Genomic DNA, 24,618 nt, shown 5'->3' on the forward strand with positions numbered 1-24,618 from the left:
CAAAGAGTAGATATATCACAAATTTTTGCCAGCCAAAAATATACATATTGTTATTTGTCACTTCAATTTACTGACTATTATCGGTAGTAATGTACTCTACTTTGTGTGCCCTAATCACATCCTTTGTCAGTTTTTCCCCAGGTTACACATTATTTTATAATTCATTTTTAAGAGGCCTTGAAATTTGTTCATATTGTAGTTTCGCAATATTACAAATGTAATGTTTCCCTCATTTTTGCAGATATTCCTAAAATTAAAAAAGCCACTGATTTTATGTATTTTTCTTGAAATTAACAACACTGTCATTCTCTTTATCTCCATAAATGTTACACTTCCTAAAGATCATAATCCTAGAATTACATAATCAACAAATGCTGTAGTATTCTGTTATTTTTCAAATGTTTTCACGAGTTTATTTTAATATTCTTATCTTATTTCACTTCTCACGATATTCTGTTTTTATCTCATATTTTTATCTCATACATTTCAACTGTAGCAAAGAATAATAATAATAACAATAATAAACCATCCATTCTAATTCCTGGGATTAAATGAAATCACTTTTGTGTTTAAAATATTATTTTCTCAGATTTTTTTGTAAATTGTCATGATTATATTTTAAAAGCTTATAGCTCATCTTTTTTATCAGAAGGGTACTACATTTTATTCAATCTCCTTACCTGTTCATGAAGTTTGAGTTTGGTTTTCTTTTTCATTATAGCAAAAAGCACTTTAGTTGATATTATTCAAGTTACCTTCACTCAAGCAATGACAAAACTTATAAATAGATTTAAATACAGCAGTATCTATTCCCAATGCTTACATTCTGTATAAATGTGATGTTTCAGATGTCTAGTTTTTAACAAGTAACTTTCCAGAATTCTTAACTGGAAATTCTCATTCATTCAGCTTTATCAGTGAATATAGATGTTATATCTTATTAAGAGAGCCTCTGTTTAAAACTCTAATTCAGTAGTGGCTTATTTTTATTTTTTAAATTTAATATTTGAGAGCAATTACCTATTGCCATTGGTAGCAAGATGCAGGTGTCCTATTAATATAGCTGAATTTAATTAATTTGATTTTTGGCTTGAAAGTCTTTGGTGATAAAGAATTCAAGATTATGCCTTTAAAGACTAAAATTTACAATGAATGAATTATAAACTGTACCTTGTATAAGAGCTGTTATTTCATAAATGCAAGAAACAAAACCTAACTCAATACAGGATATGATTATTAATTTATTTCATAGTCAGAAAACACTATGATTTTACCCTTCTTTTGTTCCTAATCAAATACATTTCTTTGATATCTTTAAAATTGGTAATGGTTAATAAAAGTAACTACTAATTGTAATAAAAACAAATTCATTCAGTTTTATTTTTGAGATAAACATACTTTGTTCAGCAATGTATAAAATAACATAAAGAAGCAATTGTGTAAAATAAGCTATGAAGATCAAAATCCTTATTTCAGGTTCTAAATAAAATATTCACAAGCAAATATTTTACTGTTACCCTTGGTCTAAATAAATAACATAAACTTTCAACTTTATAGTGTGTATGTGTGTGTGTGCGTGTGTGTATGTTCTCTGTGCTTATTTATTAGCCTGTAAGTTTAAGTTCTTCCATAAGTTTAAAATGTTAATGAACTTTCTAAGGTAACTGACATCCTCCAGGAAGTAATTTTTGTAAGGCTAATAGGACTGGTCATTTACCATGGATTTAAAGATTCTGTACATATAATTTTACATTGATATTTTCAGAGTTGATGAAGTAGGACCAGGCCCTTAGCTATAAAAATGGGAGAAGCACTTAAATAGTGATAACATGATCTGATAAATCTTACTTGTAAATTAAGAGCAATATATTATGGAAGAATGCTTTGCTTGATTGATATAATAAGCTTAATGGGCATGTGTCTCAGCTTTAATAGGAAAAAATGTAAGTGTTTTTACTTAAGTTTTTATTCAACTTTTTTCTTAGCTTTACCATATTTAATTATAGAAAAAATATCCTATTCTTCTGAGAATTATGGCTAAATATTGATTCTCAAATGAAAGAAAAAATAGAAAATATCTTCTATTCATGGTAAAGTTGTCAAAGCCTTTAAGTCAGCTATGTAAAAGACCCTGACTCTAACCTACCTATTAGAGAATCATAGAAAATATAATACAAAAGTTTGTGCATTTAGTACAGGGTTCATTTTGTGTGAATTTGCCATTCAAGTGTTCATAGATATGCTGTGAATCAAGGAACAAATTGTGTCCATCATTAGTGTGGTAATTGCTACAGACCAAGATAGCCAAATGCAGAAACATTAAGTACTATATAATTAACCAACCATGAAATAATTTGGCTGGCATCATGAAAGCCTACTTTGCTGACAAATGATAATGCCAATATTCAGCTTTGAAATAGAGAAGTCTTGATTGTGTTTCCAAATAAAAAATTGTATTTCCCAAATCCCCATGGAAACCACCAGTTCAGAGTTGAAGGAAGACAATTTGAGATGATCTGGAATTCCTTAGATTTCATATTACAGTAATATATAATGAATATGTATGGAAAAGTTTTGAAGTATCAATAAAAATATGTGTGTATGCATGTGTGTGTATACTGAAAACTTCCTGGAATATGCAAAAATTCAAGAAAAATGCAAAATTTAGACAAACAAAAAGCTATAATTAGAGTAAATTAGCCAAATTTGACCCTAATTCCTTTAGGAGATTGAAATTATATATCATCATTTCATGTTAGACAGATTTTGAATGTTACATTAATGTATGACGACCACACGTCACCAATTATCCTATGCTGACACAGTTTTACATCTTTGTTATTTTCAATAAAGTTGATTTGCTATATGCATTACTTAATAAAGTGCCAATTTTGATATTTGAGGCACTTTTTTTAATATATTAGAAAGATTAGCAACTTTTTTTGGATGTCTATTTCTAAAAAAGTCACCAATTGTGGGGAACACTTAATATACGACTTACTGGATAAAAGATGACTCAGGAAAACTCTCATTCACACACGCACACAAACATTCTCAACGTGACTTTGTTAACTCAACTACTTTCTAGGAAGGAATTAATTTATTTGAAAGATATTGCTACTTCAAATATTGCTAAAATTAAGTACAGTAAACCTCTCCGACTGCTTTTAACTCCATGCTTTCCTTGCCACCTGAAAGATGTCATCATCATATTTACCCTGCCATTATATACTTAATAATTGCAGTTTTAGAATTTTTTAATGTGCTTTTTATAATGGAAAATAAAGATTATATATATGTATATGTATATACATATATAATATAGTTTAACACTCTCATTTTAATTTACTATGTTCACATATGTTTTTGTGACACATATGGGTTTTATAATTGAAAATGGACTTGAATAATGCAAATAAATCAAAATAATAAAAAAAAGTTACCTGAAAGTTTTATTAAGATTTATAAATATCATTCAAGATTTCTGTCTGTGCATGTATGCATATGCACTATATGCACGAACATATACATAAACAATTTTACAGTGGTCAATATTACATATTTTTTTATTTTTTGCTAAGCTTTTTTACTCATTATATCAAAACACACTGTATTATATAAATGAGTGTACATATATCTTATACTTCTCGTAGACAGGTTATAGTTCTTTGATTGATTCTATAATGTTTTGGCCACTTATCATTATAATAAAAAAGGCTACAATAATACACTTATAAGTACATCTTGGCATAGTTGTCTACTTCCTCTTCTAGGTAAATTTTAAAAGTGAAATTGTTATTTAAAAGAGCTTATTTATATTTACAAACAGAAAAACTGAATCCTAGAGGCAAAATGTTCCCCAGCCCACACTGCTACCTTTAACCAAAAATATATCTTACTCTATTGAAATCAAAGTTTCTGCACCTGTCTTTCCAAATCAGCATTTAAGTTCCTTTAAGGTAGAGTCCTTGGGACCCTGGCTTATTTCTTTTTTCTAGGAAGTCTTTCCTCATCTACATCATCCTTCCTTCTATGGCTCCTGCACCCACCAATTTACATTTCTTTCCCACTAGACTGAAAAATCCTGAGAGCAGGGAGTAACTTATTTTTCTTGTTTGCTTAGCATACAGTGCAATGTTATGCTTAGTAAATTGTCAATTGTGGTTTCATGGGTGGATGAATGACTTCAGGTTAAGACTAAGGTTATCACCTTTTTCTCTCAAACCTGATTTCATAGGACAACTCTGTTACAGTGTTCTTGATCTGTAGCATTTCTTCTTTAGTCTTTCTTAGAATTTTCCTCTTCCTGTTTATATTATACATCTGTTCTTTCATGTTATTTACTTGTTCAATTTGGTCCCTAGTATATTAATCATAGTTAAAAGAAATTCTGGTCTGATAATTTCAAGATTCCTGCCGTATATAACTCTGGTTCTGATGTTTGCTTGGTCTCTTCAAACTGCATTTTTTGCCTTTCAGTATAGCTTGTAATTTTTGTTGTTGTTGTTTAAAGGTGGACATGATGTACTGAATAAAGGGAAACTTTAGGCAGTAAATAGGCCTTTTTTAATGCAAGATTTGGGGGAGAAGTGCTCCGTGGTTTTATGATTGTTTCAGTCTTTGGGTGAGCCTGTGCCCCTGGACTGCGGATTTCAGTGGTGCTTCTAGGTTTTTCCTCCCCCTCAGCTAGACAGAATGGCTAGCAGGAGCTAGAGTTAAGTATTTCCCTTCTCCCATATGGAAGACTAAAGGGGGCTACAGTTGTGTATTTCCCTGCCATTCCCAGGTTAAGCTCTTATTAAATCCCAGGCGGTTAGACCCTAGTATAATAGTTTCTCCTAAAGCAGGACTTGTTAAGAAAAAAAATGGAGTGGTATATTTCAGAATGGTTCCTATTGCCCTCCCCCTGCTGGAGGGGATTTTCCTCTGATATTTAAGGTGAGGACTTGGCAGAGACCCTGTAGGTAAACATCACAAAAGTGCAAGGGCTTCCCCACTGGTGGGTTCCCCTGCATTTTTAAACTCTCAGTGTTGTTCACACTGACCCTCTGGTGATTTGGGAATTAGAACTTAGTTTCTCCTTCTTCAGCACCGGTTCTCCTGGGGGTTTCTACTCCTGGATTCCCACTTTGGTAAGTTGTGATTCTCTGACCCTGCCTGTCTCTCCAATTTTGAGAGCAGCGATTTGCTCTGTGTCTTCATTTCTCTGACAGGTCTAAGAAGAGTTGTTGATTTTTCAGTTTGTTCAGCTTTTTATTACTTGTTGGTAGGAGAATGGTGACTTCTATGGTCTTTACATACTGGAAAAAGATCAGAGTAATGTTAGTTTTTAATGAAAGACTACATGACTACTATAGAAGTTCTGGGAGAGGGAGGTGGAAGCAAGCCAAAAGTTAGGACAACCTCGGACTGCTACATTGATTTGAAACAGTCCAGTCTTGCTGTGTACAACTATGTTACAACCATGTGACAGCTAAAGAGATAGAATCTCAAATGGTATTTAGGAAAATTGGGGAGAAAAGGCTAAGAGACATCCTATATATATGAATTAATCATGTTAAGAGGTCATTATGGGAGGCTCCCAGACAGCAATATTTTTATTAAATCCTGAAACATCTATGGGGATTTTTACCAGATTGATTGTTTGTCTCTTTTGCAGCTTTTATAGAGAGCCATCCAGTAGGACAATATCAACTGTCGAGTCTGCATCACCATGATATTTCTCATATGCCAGAGGGCTTATATTGCCAGAGTCCGTATTGATCCACTTTATCTGGTTTACCTTTATAGAGCATTTCACATCTTTGTGATAACACTAACTGAGTTGCTGCAGGAGTGAAGGATTGTTCACAATATATTGCAATGAAAGTTGTCAAGTGTCTTTAGAATGCGGTGAAATTGACAAGAGGAAGAGCTTATGATTCTGAATGCATTGACAATTGCCCCTTAAGATGATTATCTCAATATACAGAGATTTTTAGTCTGAATCCAATTTGTAAATCTCTCAACTACTATCTCAGTCACATAGAATAGTCTGACATTTCAGGATGCATTCCTTTTAATAAAATCATGCTGTCATACCCTGTGTGTTGCTACAGTTAATAAAATTTAAAATTTCCCTTTGGGCAGTATTCTCCTGTTTTACTGGGTAGATCATATCCCTCCCCTTTCAACCACCATGGGGCTTCAGATCTCCATTTGTCAGCTTTGTTCAGTTGCTATGATCAAATAGACAATTTTGCTTTTTTGTTTGTTTATTTTGACAGAGAGAGTGCAAATGTTAATGCGCACAGGAGCAGGGGAGGAGAGAGACTCACAAGCCGTGCAGAGCCTGAGGCACTGGGCTTCGAACTCAGAAACCATGAGCTCACCACCTGAACTGAAATCAAGAGTCAGATGTTGAACCGAGTGATCCATCGAGGTGCCCTAAGACAATTTTGTTTTGATTTTAACAACTCAAATTATTTAATTTAATTATCAATCTGGTAGTTTGCTTGCTTGTTTGTTTGGGTTACAAACAAACTATTGACCCTAGCAACAGGCCAATTTTCAGTTATACTGTTTTATCATTCATATCTGACTGGAATATCTAAAATTAACTTGTGACTCTGTTATATAACCTAAAGAGTCAAATAATATACACAGTTTGTTCTTGTCTAGAGGACAGGAACTTTTAACTCTTTTTACTACTTATTGTGAGACACCTAACCATATTGCTAAATAATGTGCTTGTATTTGAATTAAAAAAAACTAATGTTTATTTATTTTTGAGAGAGACAGAGACAGAGCACAAGTCGGGGAGGGGCCTATCGGGAGGGAGTCACAGAATCTGAAACAGGCTCCAGGCTCTGAGCTGTCAGCATACAGCCCAATGCAAGTCTCAAACCTATAAGCTGTGAGATCATGACCTGAGCCGAAGTCAGAAGCTTAACCAACTGAGCTACCCAGGTGCCTCAGTATTTTAATATTTTTAAATTTCTATTTTAGACAAAATCTTTGAACTTTTATCCCAGGAAAATGAATATTTTTTCTTTTACTTCTCTTGCCTTAACCGCTTTAGCATTGGCACACAATTTTCATGTTTCCTTATCATCAAAATATAGTTAGTAATTGATTTTGATTAAATTAAGATTTAGAACTATGACAATCCAAACACCATTTACATGTTGTATATCAAAAGTTTGCTTTTTTCCCTTCAGTTTTATTTTCTCTGAAGGTAATGGTCTGCTTGCGTAATTTTCTGTGGACTTGATAGTCACTCAACTCCAAGTTCACTACCCCATAATTCTATATCTTCCATTTACTTTCTTCTCACTTCCTCAGATTCCTAAAAATTTTAGGGTTTAGATATTGTCCCTCTGGACTTGTCTTCAAACTGGTTTTTCATTCTTATTACTTATTTATGTCTCTGTTTTTCTGTTTCCCTGAACACTTTTCATCACATCCATTAAATTTCCAATTTTATTACCATTTTTAAAGAGCTCTTTCTCATGTATGGTCCAGTTTCTTCTTCACAGCATTTTAGGCTTACTGATGCAATAGCTCCTCATGTCCCTTTTAGGTGAATATAATATTGCTGTAGACTGGATGTCTGTGCACCCTCAGAATTCATATGTTGAAGCTAATGCCCAATGTGATGATGTTAGTAGCTGAGGCCTCATGAATGAGACCTAATTAGGTCTCAGAACACTCATGAATGAGATCCCAGAAAGCCCAGAGAACCAGCTCCCCTCTTCTGCCATGTGAGGTTATAGAAGAATCACAGCTATTTCTGAGGGTGTAAGCTTGTACCAGACACTGATTCTGCTGGCACCATGATCTTGGATTTTCCTTCCTCTAGAACTTTAACAAATAAATACGTGTTGTTTATAAGCCACCCAGTCTGCGGTGTTTTGTTATAGAAGCTGGAATGGTCTAAGAACATTTTTTAAGCTTTCTTTTCAGTGCATTATACCAGTTCCTCCAAATTATTTCTTCCTAAATGATTGCTTTTCCTCTTTTCACATATGTTTGTTCATCCTTATCTGTCTGTTAATATTTAAGACCAGTCAGTAGAAAGCTGATTGGAAGTTGCTTGTCAGTTGGGGCGCCTGGGTGTCTCAGTCTGTTGGGCGGCTGACTTCAACTCAGGTCATGCATGATCTTGCTGTCTGTGAATTCGAGCCCCATGTCGGGCTCTGTGCTGACAGCTCAGAGCCTGGAGCCTGCTTCGGATTCTGTGATTCCATCTCTCTCTGCCACTCCCCCACTCAAGCTCTGTCTCTCTCTGTCTCAAAAATAAAATAAACGTTAAATTTTTTTTTTAAAGGAAGTTTTTAAAGCTTGTCAGTGTATAGGCTTGTCAACTGTATTTTCCTTTGAAAGCAATCTGAGCAGATGCTTTTCTTGGGAACCCCTTAGATTAACAGGATTTTTATCTTATTTTTTTAATGTTTATTTATTTTTGAGAGCGAGACAGAGCATGAGTTGGGTAGGGGCAGGGATAGAGATAGACACAGAATCCAGAGGAGGCTCCAGTCACTGAGTTGTCAGCACAGAGCGTGACACCAGGCTTGAATTCACAAGCTGTGAGGTAATGACCTGAGCCGAAGACAGACACTTAACCAACTGACACCCAGGCACCCCTAACAGGCTTTTTATCTTGTCTGGTACACCAAGGAAACCTCTTCCAGATTCCTGACTATGGGGTATGAGGCTGGATGCCAGCTCTCCAGATATGAGTGAGGAAATGCTGTTCATGCCACATCATCCATATGAGAGTGTTGTCTTAACCTCTGACTTCACATATACTCTCTCCTCCCCATTGCCTCGCTGTTTCCCCTCATTTACCGTGCAGTTTCTATTTTCTGACCTTCTTTAAAGTTTAAATGTCTTTTACCTGGAAGGAGAGGGGTCAGTGACATGCTTCATGGAAAAATGGCTCAGGGATTCTGCAAAAGTCTTCAATTCAGTTCTCTTAGCACAGGAAGTGGTATGGTCCTTACTAAGCTTAATTTTTTATTGTGTATGAGGAAGAGCATTCTATGATATAATTAATGTTGTTTCATACCTTTTCTTATAGCAGATGAAGGATTAAATACCCTTGGATCTTCTAAGCCAGTTACACTTTTTTATATGCTTTTGTTGTTAATATTCCCTCTTCCATTCTCAATCTCCTGATGGGAGATATATTTTAAAAAATATAACTATGAAAGATAACTATGTTTGTCCAAAGTAGTAGTAGTAGTAGTAGTAGTAGTGGTATGGTAGTTTTAGGGGTTTTAGGGTTTTTTTAATATTAAAAAAATGTTTTCCCAGCCTCCTTGACCTCCACCGCAGCAACTTCTTACTTGACACATCCCCAAAAGCAAGGGAATCAAGAGCANATGTTTCAGAGATATCACTGGAGAAGACATATAGTCTAAACACTGAGTCTAATAATTTGTTTCTTTTAAGAATATTGAGTACTTAATGCTAACTATTTTAAAAGGTTAATAAGATAGAAAGGTAAGAAATAATGTTTATTCCCATCATCCAGAGAAACGAGAGTTATTATGTGCCTTTAAACAGTGGGACAGTGTTTTGTTTTTCCAACATAACTTTACTGGCTAACACAGTTCATAGCCAATAAAATTCATGTAACTGGCTTAAAAAAATTGTTTCCAAAATAAATCAATATCATTATATTAATAAATATATATTATTCTACTATATTTACATACCAATTCTTCTAAGTATTTATTTATGTTGGACATTTCAAAATGTTTCTAAAGTTATACTGTGAAGCTAATTCTTGAATTAAAGACATTTTATTTACCTCAGTTGACAATTAATACTAGAAACAAGCTATTGTCAAAAAGACTAATTTGCAAAACCAATGAAATTGTATCTGACAATCAGTTTCCAAGTTGTATTCTTTAGTCCAAATAATAACACATAACCAACAAATGAATGCAGTCATCTACTATGACTATGTTTTGTCAATAGTTCATCCCATTGGCTTACGGAAGAAACTATTTGCATATAATCAGGGGCTCAAAGGGAACATTATGTTTCTTTACCGCTCTGGTAGATAATTACTCAGAAAATTAAGGGGGCCTAAATCATTTTGATTTTTGATGTAACATTTTAAAGATACCATAGTAAATGTGTTGATGTGTTGCCATGGATTCAAAACTGTTCCTTAAAGAAAATTTTGTATTTGCTTGTTCTTATTGACTTCCTCTGAGTTTATTAAGAAGTTGAGTCTTCAAGTTAGAATTTCCAAATTTCACTGGGAATGACTACTGATTTCCTACCACTTGCTTATCCTGTATCTTAAGCATGTGGGGCTATCTTCAAACAATAATATAAATTATCACTTAGAACCTCTTTGAACGCATAATTTCAAATAGTCCAGCAATTCAATCAACAATTTGTTAATGGAAATAATATTTATTGTAATATTTACGAAAGAATGACATATATGCAGTCTGATATTTTATAATATAAATTATATTCCTTAAATATGATTAATTGAGCACATTAATTCAACAGATTTGTCTTCTTGAGGACACGCATTAATATTCCTTCTTGGCATTAAGAAAAGGCCACATGTAGCATTTAGAATTCTCTCTCTATAAACTGCATATGAGAATTTTTTTTAAAGAATTAAATGTTATCAAGATCTATCATGAGCATCACCTGGTGTGGGGGGGTGCTCAGCTGGTTAAGCGTCTGATTATTGGTTTCGGTTCAGGTCATGATCTTGTGGTATCCTGGGTTCAAGCCTCATATAGGGCTCTGCACTGGAAGTGTGGCCTGCATGGGAGTCTCTCTCTCTCTCTGCCTCTCTCTCTCTGCCCCTTCCACACTCATACTGTCTCTTTATCTCTCTCTCCCTTTCTCGCTCTCTCTCTCTCTCGCTCTCTCTCTCTCTCTCTCTCTCAAAATAAATGTAAAAAAGAAGGACCTATCATGAAAAGGTATCATGAATCTTATTTAGTGCCCTATCTCAAGTGCCTCTCATTCTCTATGCTTTATATACATTTTAGAACAATGAAAATCATTCTTATTTGATCATATGAATTTTTGTTTTAAACAGTTTCATTCTTAATGCCAAATATAAAGATATTAATAAATTGAATTTAAATTGTATTGAAGGAAAAGAGATTGGGGAGCGAGGAGGGACAGTTTTTAAAAAATGTTGTTCCCCTTCTTGCAAGATGTTAGAGACATAATTACCTTCATTTGTTAATTCAAAAGTGTTTCTACAATTTACTTCATTAGTGACTCTTAAAATGACCACCTGCATTATTGACTGATAGGTTATAGATTGTTTTCAGTCATTATTTGTTTTGTTTTTTGTACTCTCCTGAAATTCTGTGTTTTAAAAAGCATGTTAAGCTAGACACACTTTTTAAATCATTTCTAAATCTGAATCTCTTTACAAAAATCAATTCAAAGAATAAAGAACAGTGAGAAAAATAGTCACTAATGCACATCTTGCTGTCAGCCCCATTTGTAAAAGGCGCCAAAATTAGCTAAATGTATACTGAATGGCTTCATTGATGCCTCTTCAGTCAGTCAGCTATCTGTTTTTATTTAATGTTACAAAAAACGTAGATAGTTTTCCCAAGTATGTAAGTTAAGCAAAATGGGAGATTTTAGTTTATAAAGCCCACATCAAAGTAATTTCTGCTTCTTGCCATATATTTTTATTCCGAATGCATCATTGATTTGAATGGGCAATTCTGTGTATGGATCGATGGTGGGATATGGCAAATAGCTATAAAAAGAACCTAACTACAAAATAGCTTGTGGCTAAATGCCTTATCTAAAACATTAATCCATCTGTTCAAATTAAGCCAATATATGTCTGAAGAAAATAAACTACAAGTAAATAAAGCTGAATGATGAAATAATGCCTATATTCTCTCTGGGACAAATGTATTCTGGATATAAAGCCATCATTGGTTTTTCTTTTCTTTTGCTTATTCTGAAAGGCTGTTTTTATGGTTTTTCACATTTTAAATAGTTATCTTGAGATAAACAAGGTAGTCTTGTGAAAAAATTGGCCTGAATTATTTTAATTTTATATTATTCTATAAAGCGGCCCATAAATATATAGTAATACATTCCACAACACATTCTGTGTGAATCTTATAGAAGTTATCAGCACATATTATTTGCTATTTTCCTCCCACACAAAGAGTTAGCAATTAGCACGCGTGCCTGCATGCGCGCACACATACACACAGAGCAGGTGATAGTGAAAGGGAGGGCCCAGCCACAATGTGGATCAATCAGAGGAACTTGCTATTCTTTTCTGCTATTCCAGGTCACTTCTATGAAATAAATGAAATCATTCTCCAACTTTTGAAGCCTGTTGTAATTTGGCATTTAAAAGTTGAAGATCATGTATAGGGTACAACTCACAAACCTGAAAGAATTTTAAGTATTTATGTTGCATAAGTAACATCTGATACAGGATAACAAACAGAAATACGTAAATTTATGAAGTGAATAATTTGAAAGACATAACTGGAGAGAGGAAAGCTTGGAGGGCTTGACATATTCTCACAGTGGACTACCAAAATAGAGGAAAGATGTAAGCTAGCTTCTTATAGAAACTCCGTTTCTTGGTACCTGAAACATGGTCTCCTGCTTCTCTTCTCAGATAGCTAATGAAGATGACAGTCCCCATTTATATCAATTTGCTTTCTTCTGTTATTTCCTGAAAGTTCCAGGTTCTTCATAATTCTTTACTGGTCATTTTATTTTCTTGTTTTCAGGTTGAATGCGGATTTCATCTTCTCTGGCACCAACTCAATACTATCTATACTTATCTAGATACATCTAACTTTATCTCTGGTCTTGACCTTTCTCCAATCTTCATTGTATGGGTTTAGGTTGGATGTAAATAAAGTAGAATCAATCACTACAAGAATGCTCTGTTATAAGAAATGTCCTATTTTAAAAGCATTATTTAAGCTATTTACTTGCTTAAGAAAAAATATTTCCAGATACTTCGGTACTAAAACTATATTATCTGGTTACATATTTTCTGTCTAACATACCTCTTGAATAGATTGTCTCTTCTTTCAGTCATTATCAACCTCTTTAACAAATCTTTCTAATCTCACTAATTTTCACTCATAATCTCCACAGAATTGTCTGGAACTCTTTTATTTCATTGTCTCTTCTTGTTAATCCATCCACCATATTGCTACTAGAATTTCCACTCAAAATTTGTCACATTTCTCCTTCAAATCTTTCCAGTTTTCTTAACTATTTTTGAATAATTCAAAGGACCTTCTATAACATTGCCTATATCATTTTCCATTTTCTTCTCTATATTTCTTATCCTGATAAACACATTGATTTAATGGCAGTTTTATCATATGTGACATAAAATATGTAGCTTTTACATTCTGAGTTCTTTTTTTTCTCTAGATATACCTCTTTACTTCTGGTAAATCTAATGGAGAAATCTCATAAACCACTACTTCAAAATCAAATTCAAGTTTCACATCTCCTCTGCAGCTTTGTAAATAACACCCCACCAATGCAGTGTAATATGTTTATTCCCCCATTAGGTTATGACAATCTCTAAATTTCACTGTTTATTATTACTGTACACTTATATGACAGTCAAACTTATTATATGGTGAGTACTTGGTGTGCAGTAACCATTTTTCATTCATATTTGTGAGTCCTGTATCTCACTACCCCATTGTAGACACTTAAAACATCCTCATCATTTAAAAGTGAGCCTGTGACTGAGTTTGTGACCTTTACAGTTGAAATGGAGAAAAAAATCAAGCATTTTTCCGGGAAAGTGTAAAGAATGTCCTTGGGGTGCTAGCCAACATTCTACCTCTCAACAAAATGGGCTCTAATATCCCAAGGCAAACTCTCATAGAGCACTCACCTAACAGCTTCAGAATTACCCAGACTGATATTTACCTCCATTACAGAGCACTTTAGGGGGGTGCCTGTGGCATGAAATATACACTATAAAATCGTATTCTCATCTCTTCACTATGTGCAACTCAGTGATAACTGGACTGTTAAGAAGAAAACATTTTGTGAGGTTTCTGACTAACCCTTCTCAGTAGTTTCTGTGCTGTTTCAAAGTAATTTAACTCTGGGGAGGGAGCAAAAGCAACAATCATCAGGCTGGGATCAGAATTAATAGGGTCTGTATTGATCAGACATAGCTCTTTACTCAAGTTCTGCCCAGAGTTGAATGTAACATTCTTCATTCCTACCTTTGATTGTCTTTGGGGACCATCAGTGAAAGATGTGTAAGTTGCAAAGTGTTAGTCATCTCATTCAGACCATTGAAAAGGGCAGAACAGTGTGTTAGGTAATTGAAAACTGTGTGCACTGTCCATGTTTAGATCCTGATTTTAAAAATCTTGAGGAATAATAAAAAAAAGCTAAATAGAAAAACAATGAAAAACATAACAACTTACCATTTATTATCCATGCCCACAATAGTGTTCACTCTTTTACTTTTTGTTTATTTCTAAATACAGTAACAAAAATAATAAACTGAACCTCTAAGTTACAAATCTGCAATACTAATAATTGTAGTTTAATAAAATAAAATAAATAATACATTTAATAAAATTTTAAAAAAATTAATGTTTATTTAATGTTTATTTTTTAGAGATGGAGAAACAGAGCAGGAGCAGGGGAGGGGCGGGGGGTGGGGGAGACCTGAATCTGAAGGTGGCTCCAGGCTCTGAGCTGTCAGCGCAGAGCCTGACACAGGGCTTGAGCCCATGAACTGTGAGATCATGACCTGAGCTGAAGTTGAACTCTTAACCAACTGAGCCACCCAGGTGCCTGGATAATTGCAGGTTTTTTTAAAAATCATTTATTATTATTTTCATGCTCTCCTCACTCAGAAGCTGATTTACGTATATCATTTTATAACAATGTTTATGTATATTTGTAAACTTAGTTGTACTATACATGTTACTGCATGGCTTAATTTTTACTGAGTGCTTATTGTCCCATTTGACAACATACTTGTATAAAAAAAAGTATCACTCATTACTTTTATATTTTCTCTCATGTGATTTTTTTCCCCCAATCTTTGAATAAGAATTTACTATTGGTAGTTAGATTTAGATCAATAGTGTTAAGATAAAAACAAGAAATTTTATAGAGTGGAGAAAAAATAATGAGCAAAAATTCAAGACAAGAAAGAATACAAACATATGGAGAATAAATAGCTTAGTGTGGGATTGAAAACAAAGATTTCATTCAAGACTTAATCTACTTCCTAATTGTAGTAATTTTCCTTGGGGTAAATGCGAGAATTCCATCTCTACCCTCAACATGATATGGTGATGCTCCTTTGATTAAGTTTATAAATGCCTACATTTTTATTTGTTTTTTTTATTAAACAGGTTAATTTCTAATTGAAAATAGCTTAGTCCATTCCATACTATGTTTGCTGCTTTAGAATATTTATCTATGTCCTGACACTGAAAGCAATAAAAGTAAAAGTGAAGTCAGAATGCACTAAATCCATTGCTTTATACGTATAATACCAAGGAGTTGACTTCACAAATTTCCCATCTATTCCAATGAATTCATCTCAGTGAAATCATTTTTCTATATTCAATGATTTTACTAATCAGCATGGCATTCTTATACGCAACCCTTACCCCAGATTCTTAATGTATCTTGCATTTTTTTTCATGTTTGTATGTTTATTTCCTAGCCTAGACATTAGTAAATGAATACAATAATTGACAAAGAAATATTAATATTAATGATATTTGGGGTGCCTGGGTGGCCCAGTTGGTTGAGCCTCTGACTTCGCCCAGGTTGCCATTTCACAGTTTAAGAGTTCCAGCCCATGTGTCAGACTCTGGGCTGACAGCTCAGAGCCTGGTGCCTGCTTCAGAATCTGTGCTCCCTCTGTCTCTGTCCCTCCCCAGCTCATGTTCTGCTTCTCTATCTCTCAAAAAAATAAAAAATAAATAAAGACATTTAATATTAATGGTATTCATGGGAGGCAGGTCAGGGGAGATCTCTCAGGCACGGTGATCTACAAAATGCTTAGTCATGACGTGGCATTCTCCCCTCTACTGTCTTTCTCTCTATGATCATTTCCACACTGTCTTCCTTTTGAATCTTCCTGGAAAATGATTCTTCTTCTTCTATGGATGTAGACCAATGTTTTAATTGCATTTTATTTTTTTAATAGGAACTGTTGACAAGTGAAATGCACAATGCATAGAATGCACAGAATGTCCCTTTCTGTGAAAAAAGGACAACCCTAACAGCACTGGGTGCATACTACTCCCTGTGTCCTGTTTCTCTCCTACAGAACTATATTGTAGTTCAAATCATTCCTAGACACACATGAGAATTATAAAGTCATACAAGGACATGTCTTGATTTGTAACTTACAAAGTTGACATTATGTTAATAATGTCCATGTAATTCATAAAATAAAAAAAAAGATAGAATACACTGCATTTGCTAAAAGGTATTATAAGTATCTCTATATGCTCACTTCTCTAGGAGTTTAAGTATATTGTGAGAAAAGCACAATTATTTCTGTTTTTATTCATGTAAGGGCAAAAACAATTTTGTCCCTGCTTTCATTTTTTAAGAAGTCAAAATTTTTTTAAAAATTTAAGTTTAATTTCGAAAGAAAGGGAGAGGGGGGAGAGAAAGCATGAACCAGGGAGGAATGGAAAAAGGGAGAGAGAGAATCCCAAGAAGGCTCCACACTCGGTGTAAATCCCAGCATGGGGTCGATCTCATGACCATGAGATCCTGACCTGGGCTGAAGTCAGACATTTAACCGACTGAGCCACCCTGGCGCCCCTCATATTGTAGTAGTTTATTTGGAAGAGAGTTTTAGAAAATAGTGGCAGAGACAGAGAAAGTAAAAGAGGAACAGAACACAAAAATGCAGGATTTTTACATAGTAAGTTGCCACGGGAATTACTAGGCCTGGGTTCCCTGGGAAAACTTGAATCTGACCCACTGAGACATTCTGGTGTCCCTCATGTGCAAAACATACTCACCAGTGGTTTTCTGAACTTTAAGAAAAGGATATTTATAGACCATATAGCTAAGATAGAAGAGGACTTCTCCCAAAGGATGTTAATTCCCTTCCATGTCTGGCCTATATGCAGGTGACAAAAAGGGTCTCATCCACCAGAGAAAGGTCTGTTCTGGCAGCTAGAATTAGGGCCAACCTGTCCTGAAGAGGACAGGGTGCGAAGATAGGCGTGATGGCATCCACGCACAGCAATAAAGCAACTTAAAGTTTGACTTGGCCAAATGTAACATACAAGGATTTTTAAGAGTTTTACAATATACCTTTTATTATTTCTTTTCCAAATTGTAGCATTTTTTGTATAAGCCATTGATTTTTCTTTTTTCAAGTTAAATTACCAAGAAATAAGGGATTTCATAAACCTTTGGATTTAACAATTACCCTATGGCAACATTTTCTAATAAGGTTAAATTAATTGTTAATATAATGAAGGGAAATCTTTTTCAGCAAATATTTGTTCAGGGCTTACCACATGCAAGGTGCCAATTTTTTTCAGGTCTATAATATTGCATGCCATGTAATAGGTACTTAAGAATTATTTGTGGAATGTAGGATGCATGAATATATTCGACTTGGTGATACACCAAAAAGCTTAAATGAAATAGCCAAGGGAATTACTTCTGCTGCAATCCATTCCTTGATATAAGTCCATGAACAAGTGTTTATTGAGCATCTACGATTTATCGTTTAAGAGCAGGGAGACCATGGTGAACAAGATGAATTTCTTGCACACATAAAGTTTATGTGTTAGCAGAGGGAGACAGAAAATAATGAATATAGTTTTTTAAAATGCTAAGTGCCATCATATACATAACATTAATTTAATATTGAGAGACTGTGTTAAAGAATAACTAGTGTTATGGTCTAAATGTTGGTGCCCCCCCACCCCCAATACATATGTTGAAATCCTAACCTCCAGAGTGATTAGGAGGTGGGGCCTCTGTGAGGTGCTTACGTCATGAGGGTGGAGACCTCGTGAAGGAGATGGGTGCTCTTATAAGAGGCTCCAGAGAGATCCTTATCTCCTTCTGCCTTGTGCAAACACAGCAAGAAGTCTATGACCCAGAAGAGGGCCCTTCATCCTACCATGACAGAACCTCGATCTCAGACTTCCAGCCTCCCCAAACTGTGGGCAATCAATTTCTGTCCTTTATAAGTCATTCAGAGTGGTGTTTTGTTACAGTAGCCAGAACAGAGTAAAAGAATGAGTGGGGAGATTAAATAGGCAGTGTCAGAGAAGGCCTAACCGAAAAAGTGACATGTGGAGAATAGAAAAAGCAAGACAACAAACAAACAAAAAAAGGGCATAAAATGGAAATCCTCTTCTGGTAACTAGTAAAAGTAGTTTTCGTGAAAATATCACAGGCAGTCCTTTAGGTATTCCGAGGACTAACAAAGCAATGGGACATTAAAGGGAAAAGTTTAGTAGTGATAGAGACACCATAAAGGTATATTAGGAGCAACTCTGAGAACTGATCACTTTTTTTGAAGCCCAACATTTAAAAAAAATTTTTTTTTTAATGTTTTATTTATTTCTGGGAGACAGCATGCGCAGGGAAGGGTCAGAGAGGGAGATACAGAATCTGAAGCAGGCTCCAGGCTCTGAGCTGTCAGCACAGAGCCTGAAGCAGGGGCTGGTACCCACAAACAGTGAGATCATGACCTGAGCCGAAGTCAGATGCTTAACCGACTGAGCCTCCCAGATGCCCCTCAAAATCTTTTTTAATGTTTATTTATTTTTGACGGAGAGACAAGGACAAAACACAAGCAGGGGAAGGGCAGAGAGAGAGGGTGACACAGAATCTGAAGCAGGCTCCAGGCTCTGAGTTGTCAGCACAGAGCCTGACCCTAGGCTTGAACTCATGAATCATGAGATTATGACCTAAGCTGAAGTTGGATGCTTAACCCAGGCATCCCTGAAGCCCAGTTTTTGATCTCTTCTTACCTTATGTGGTTTGAAGAAATAAGATTTAAACGTGCACATTTAAATTTTTTATAAACCAATTCATATTATATTTAACAAATTGGGGCACTAGGGTGGCTCAGTCGGTTAAGCATCTGACTTCGGCTCAGGTCATGATCTCACAGTTTGTGAGTTCGAGCCCTGGTCAGGTTCTGTGCTGACAGCTAGCTCAGAGCCTAGATCCTGTTTCAGATTCTGTATCTCCCTCTCTCTCTGACCCTCCCCTGCTCATGCTGTCTGTCTGTCTGTCTCTCTCTCAGAAATAAATAAAACATTAAAAAAAAAAACACTACTTTTTGCTCCTTTTCCTGCTTCTATTCTTGCTAGGGCCTGCACCCCCACTTTACACATGCCTTAGAATGCAAACAGCCTTCATCCTCCTTATAAAGGACAAAGAGTTAATGATTTCTCTGGAATAGATAACATCTAAGGAAGGATCAGATGAGAATGATTAGACAAAACTATCGAATGCATATTCCAGACCACCAGTGCTAGGCATCTCAACACCAAGACTCCTTGGCTCCAAGAAAACACCTGGGCCTTTGCCTTTATTCTAACTGTTCCTGGATGCCTGTGCCCTAGGGGATGTGTACACCAGACCACTGTCCTCCATAAAATCCCCCAAACTCTGAACAAAGATAATCTCCCTTCTTTCCTTTCTAAGTCTCCTGCATGCTACATCTGTATCTTTTCTTTCTATATGTTCAAAAAACTCTGCTTTCACCTCCTGCTGGCTCATGTTTCATTTCCATCCTACGGGAAGCCAGGGACCCTCTTGTCTGGTCCTGTGGGACCCCTTCTGGGTCCCTGGACCCAGCGTGCCAGCATCACTATTATTAAATACTGGCCATACCTGTCATCTGTAACAAAGACAGCTTCCTGCTAGAGGAAGGAAGAGGGAAATTAGATATCATTATATTCTTGTTTTATTTCTCAAAGGATTCTTCAGGACAGAAAGAAGAAGAGAGAGGAAAATACAAAGCCACAGATAAAATGATGAGTCATTTAATAGGAACAGATACTGCAGAGGAAGTCTACGTACCCACAAGGAGCCACAGAGGAACGGGAGCATAGGGAAGAGGCAGCGTAGGTGCCGTAGATGGGGCGTTGTGAAGAGAGGTGCATTCAGAATACTAAAATTAGGAAAGCAGGAAAATGAGTCATTGCAGCCAGAGGCCACTGATAAATCTATAGCTTGCAGCGCTGGTGATCATTTACTTGATTTGAGAGGTAAATTTGCACAGGCAGCTTCACATGACCTTTTTGAAACAGACATCCAGTCTCCTTCGCAGGATCACCGAAATTACTGTTCAGCAGCAATTCTGGGGTTGTATCGGATCCTAATTACCAGCACCCACACATCACAAGCAAATTTTACTGATTATATGGAATGTGAAAAACATCACCCCTCCTTCAATGAACTATGGTGACAAGTTCCTGCCCAAGGGGAATCAGAGTTCTTACTGCCCAGGAAAAGCACTTTGCCAAGCCTTTTGGAGCGAGTTTGCACAACAAAACATCTATCTGCCCTTTGACTGATTTAAGGCTGTGTGAGCATTCTATTTACCTAATATATGAGAAAAAATGTGTAAGGGAAACCTGTGTAAATTGAATTGGAGTTCAAACCAAGATGTAGTTGTCAGTTATAATAAGACTGAGTGCCATGTGACCTTAGCTTGCAGCAATAAGCAGATTTAACAGTGATTCTAGAAGAGGGAGGAAAAAAAAACACAAATCATTATCTTTCACAAATATCAGCTCCTAACATTAGTGCAGATCAAGATCTTTAAATAGCATCAGCAAAAGATGCATTTTTAATAAATATTGCTCTACCATGATCTTTGTAGGCATGGAGGCTGACTGACAACTAAATAGCAAACATATTATCTAGTGCATTGCTTATTTTACCATATCGGAAAAAGATAGAAAATGTGGCATTAAATGTGTTCAAAAACAGGAAAATAAAGGAGAAAAGTATATCACTTAGAAATAAATTGCTGGTAATTTGAAGTTTATCTTTTTCCCCCCACTGATTTTTTTTCTAAATCCCCCAAAGAAGACCTTGCTACTTTTTCCGGCTCCAGGATAATTTGTCATTAGTTCCAATCCAAACATCAAATGAAGGACACCAAATTCTAGCAGTCAGCAAGGCTACTGAGGAATTTAATGCAGTATTGGCAGAGCTGAGAGGAGAACTTCATTAGCTCTTATGGAAAACTGTGATTTCATTTAAAAAAAAAAAAAAAAGTNATCTTAAAATAACTCTTTTATTTTTAACTTGGGAGTCGAACATTTAGCCTGTAGATTTTTTTAAACCACCAAAAAACAAACAAACAAACACAATGTGCAAAAAGCTACATTCATTCCTTTTTGAGTTTTAAAGAAATAACCAAAGGTTAAAATATATAGATTCAGCATAAAGTTAAACATGAATAAGTTTTTTCTATATTAAGCTATGATCTTCAACATTAATTGATTTTGTGGACCACATAGTGAAAATGTAGAGGTTGGATTTTCAGAATGATTCAATGTTTCACAGGGATAAAAGAAAAAAAATATGACACGGTATCAAATTTTCAAAGGAGTTTTTGCTATTTTGGGTCAGATTTTTACAAAATATTTCTCCAGTAATGATGCTTTGCTTAGATGAAAATAGTTAATGTGATGTGGCCAAATGTATAAAAAGCTCAAGGTATGTTCAGATGTCTTTAAACACCATATTTTAAAAATTATCAGCTTTTATTAAATTTATCAGACAGCCAATTCACTACCTGAATCTTGCAAGTAAACAAATCTATTTCACAAAGTTCTTTCAAAGGCATTCTTTTTCCAGTGTGGAATTAGGAGGCTACAATAAGAAACAGAGTTGAGAGTATCTATAAACAATACCAGCAAGATAAAATCATTCTAATTTCTACTTAGTATCTGATTATCTGAAACATTATTATTTCCTAAGGATAATATGCTATATTTTGGAGTTCAGATATTGGAACATATCCCATATTCTAGTAATTCCAACATGTTTTGCTAAACAAAAGTAGTGCAAGTTAATTATATGAATGAAAGCAAATGCTTTAAAAACCAAATATATGCTTTCGAAGGAATTTTCAGCATAGTCTACACAGAATGATATTTTTAAAAATCAGTTTAATAAAATCTATACTGGGCAAAAACTTTATTATTCAAGGGTATTAAATTTACGTTTAATATTAGAGGTGTTGTCTGGGAAATTTTTCATAAAATGTATGTGTTTGAATGTCTTAAAAGATTTTGATTGATGAATGCTGCAGGTGACTTTCTCTGAGAGGTGTTACTCATCAGTCTCAAACATAGCCCTTGTCTTCATTATTTCAGAATATATTTCTGGAAAATTCTTAGATGTTGTACTGCTGATTTCAGCTTTCATCTGAGGTTTCATGGCATGTCTACTTGTCGTCTTCTCATTCACAGATTTGCCATCGTTTTTCTTGTCACCATTAGTTGAACCTGCTCTAGTGACAATTTACATGATGAAGGATGGGCAATAATGTCACCATTGGCTGCAACAGTCAGGAAATTGTAAGTATAAGATAGGGTCACTACTATGGAAATCATCATCACAGGAAGGCTTGAAACCACTGGGAGTAGCAAGCCAGCACGATGGAAATAGATTTCCTCTACTACAGGGAAATTTGAATTCAGGAAGAATATTTCCTAAGAAATAATCACATTTCTTAGTACATTTTTTTTCCAAATTGAACTTGTTTTCCTTTTTCATTTCCATTTTACTTTGTCATATGTGAAATCAAGTAATTTATTTCTCTTAAAGAATGTTTATCTTTAAAAGCTGGCACTGCCCCATCCCTACCCCCAGGCTTGATTAGTAGGATGTTATGCTCTTTTTGAGCAAGGTAGGTAAAACTAAACTGAATGTATTGATTGTCCCTGACTCTATACTTCTTGATAGCCTAGAGCTACTTACAGTTGCTGAGTGATGATATCAAGCAACTTTATAATATTATTTCTCCCTTGCCCCCAAGCAACTTTATAATTTAATGGTAGACAGATAGATATTTTCCAAATTGGATGAGAATGCTGTTTGATTCACCAATCATAATAGGATTAACATTATTGCTAATGCTGTTTAGAATATATTTTCCCTATAATATCTCACTTGATTCATACCACAATCACCCATCTCCCACCTTATTTCAAATTCAGGTAATGTGCCAAGGGAAAAATCAGATATACAACGATTAATCTATATTAGGGGTTATGTCAGTTGTGAGAAAACCTTGAGACACAATTATCATTTTCCTCCTGGATCTTTCTCTCTCTCTTTTATTGTCTTTTAATGCATCTTGTTTTACATTTTGATTTTGCCTTATGGTAATTCTCTGTGTTGCAAAGGTCCTTGGGACAAAAGTGAGCATTAAGAAACGTGATTCACGATATTGTCTGAGAAGATCTATCTTTTGCCTTAACTTAGAAGAGAAGAGGAGGGAGTAGTCAGTGTGAATTTATGTACAGGAGCAATATTGGGTGTTTGCTGTAGAAATCAAGCCAGATTTCAATGCACATTTGACTGAAGTGCTCTTGTGATAATGTCTCAGGAAGGAAAGCAGAGTGGTTGGCAGCTGGATGGGCAGCTGAAGGCAAGGAAGCTATCACTCTGGTAAAGCCCAGAGGATGTGAATGCAGCATCTGAAAAATCTATAATATCTCCAGAGTTAGCAGTACAGACCCCAAACTGGAATATTAGTATTTTCTTCAGTTTGGAGGGAAAAAATAGCATAGCTGCAAAAACATGAACCAGGGTCTATCTGGGACCCAAACTCAAATTTCTTTCCTATACACTGAGCTTAACAGGGAGGAGTGAAATGGAATTTTACACATACACACACCCAGACACACATACATGCTGAGTGGGGAGAAGAGAGGTATTCTATAATTTTGAGAAATATTAAAAAAAAAACAGGTCAATGCAGGGGGGAAGGAGTGTGGTGGTGGTTTCAATAGTCATAGATTTTGTTTTCTGCACCTCATCAGAGATGGGCTGAGGTATAAATAATATGTAAAATTTGTAAAAAAAAAAAAAAGCGACATCATTATTTCATTATAGAATATTTATCAATCTTTATTTAGCTAGTCATCACAAAATATGCATTCCAATGATAACTATTGAAGGTAATAATATTTATTATCGAAGGTAGAGTAATTCTTCATTTCCTTATGTACTTCTGATAGATCTTAAAAATGACAAATATTTCATCTATGTGCCTCTAAACTGAACCCAACCTATGCCTCATCTGTGGTTTGAAATTTTTAAATTTTACGTGGGTTCAGAGAAATTTCAAGTGAGCCAACCATGGGAATGTTCAAGGATAGAATTTATGTATTTGGCTTATAAGGATTACACTATGAAATGGAATTTCATATTTCTATATAGTAATACTTAACTCACCCAGAACTCAAATAGATGTAAATCACTTAATTTGTAACCAAAATTATTTTATATCTTGGTATGAACCTGAGCTTTGAGGGCAGAAGCAAATAAAAATGTTGACATCAACACTTGCAAAAGGCCTCTACAAGTTTTAAAAAATGCATGGCTTATTCT

The sequence above is a fragment of the Crocuta crocuta genome, unplaced genomic scaffold (genome assembly GCF_008692635.1).
Source record: "Crocuta crocuta isolate KB4526 unplaced genomic scaffold, BGI_CrCroc_1.0 scaffold376, whole genome shotgun sequence".
Taxonomy (NCBI): Eukaryota; Metazoa; Chordata; class Mammalia; order Carnivora; family Hyaenidae; genus Crocuta; species Crocuta crocuta.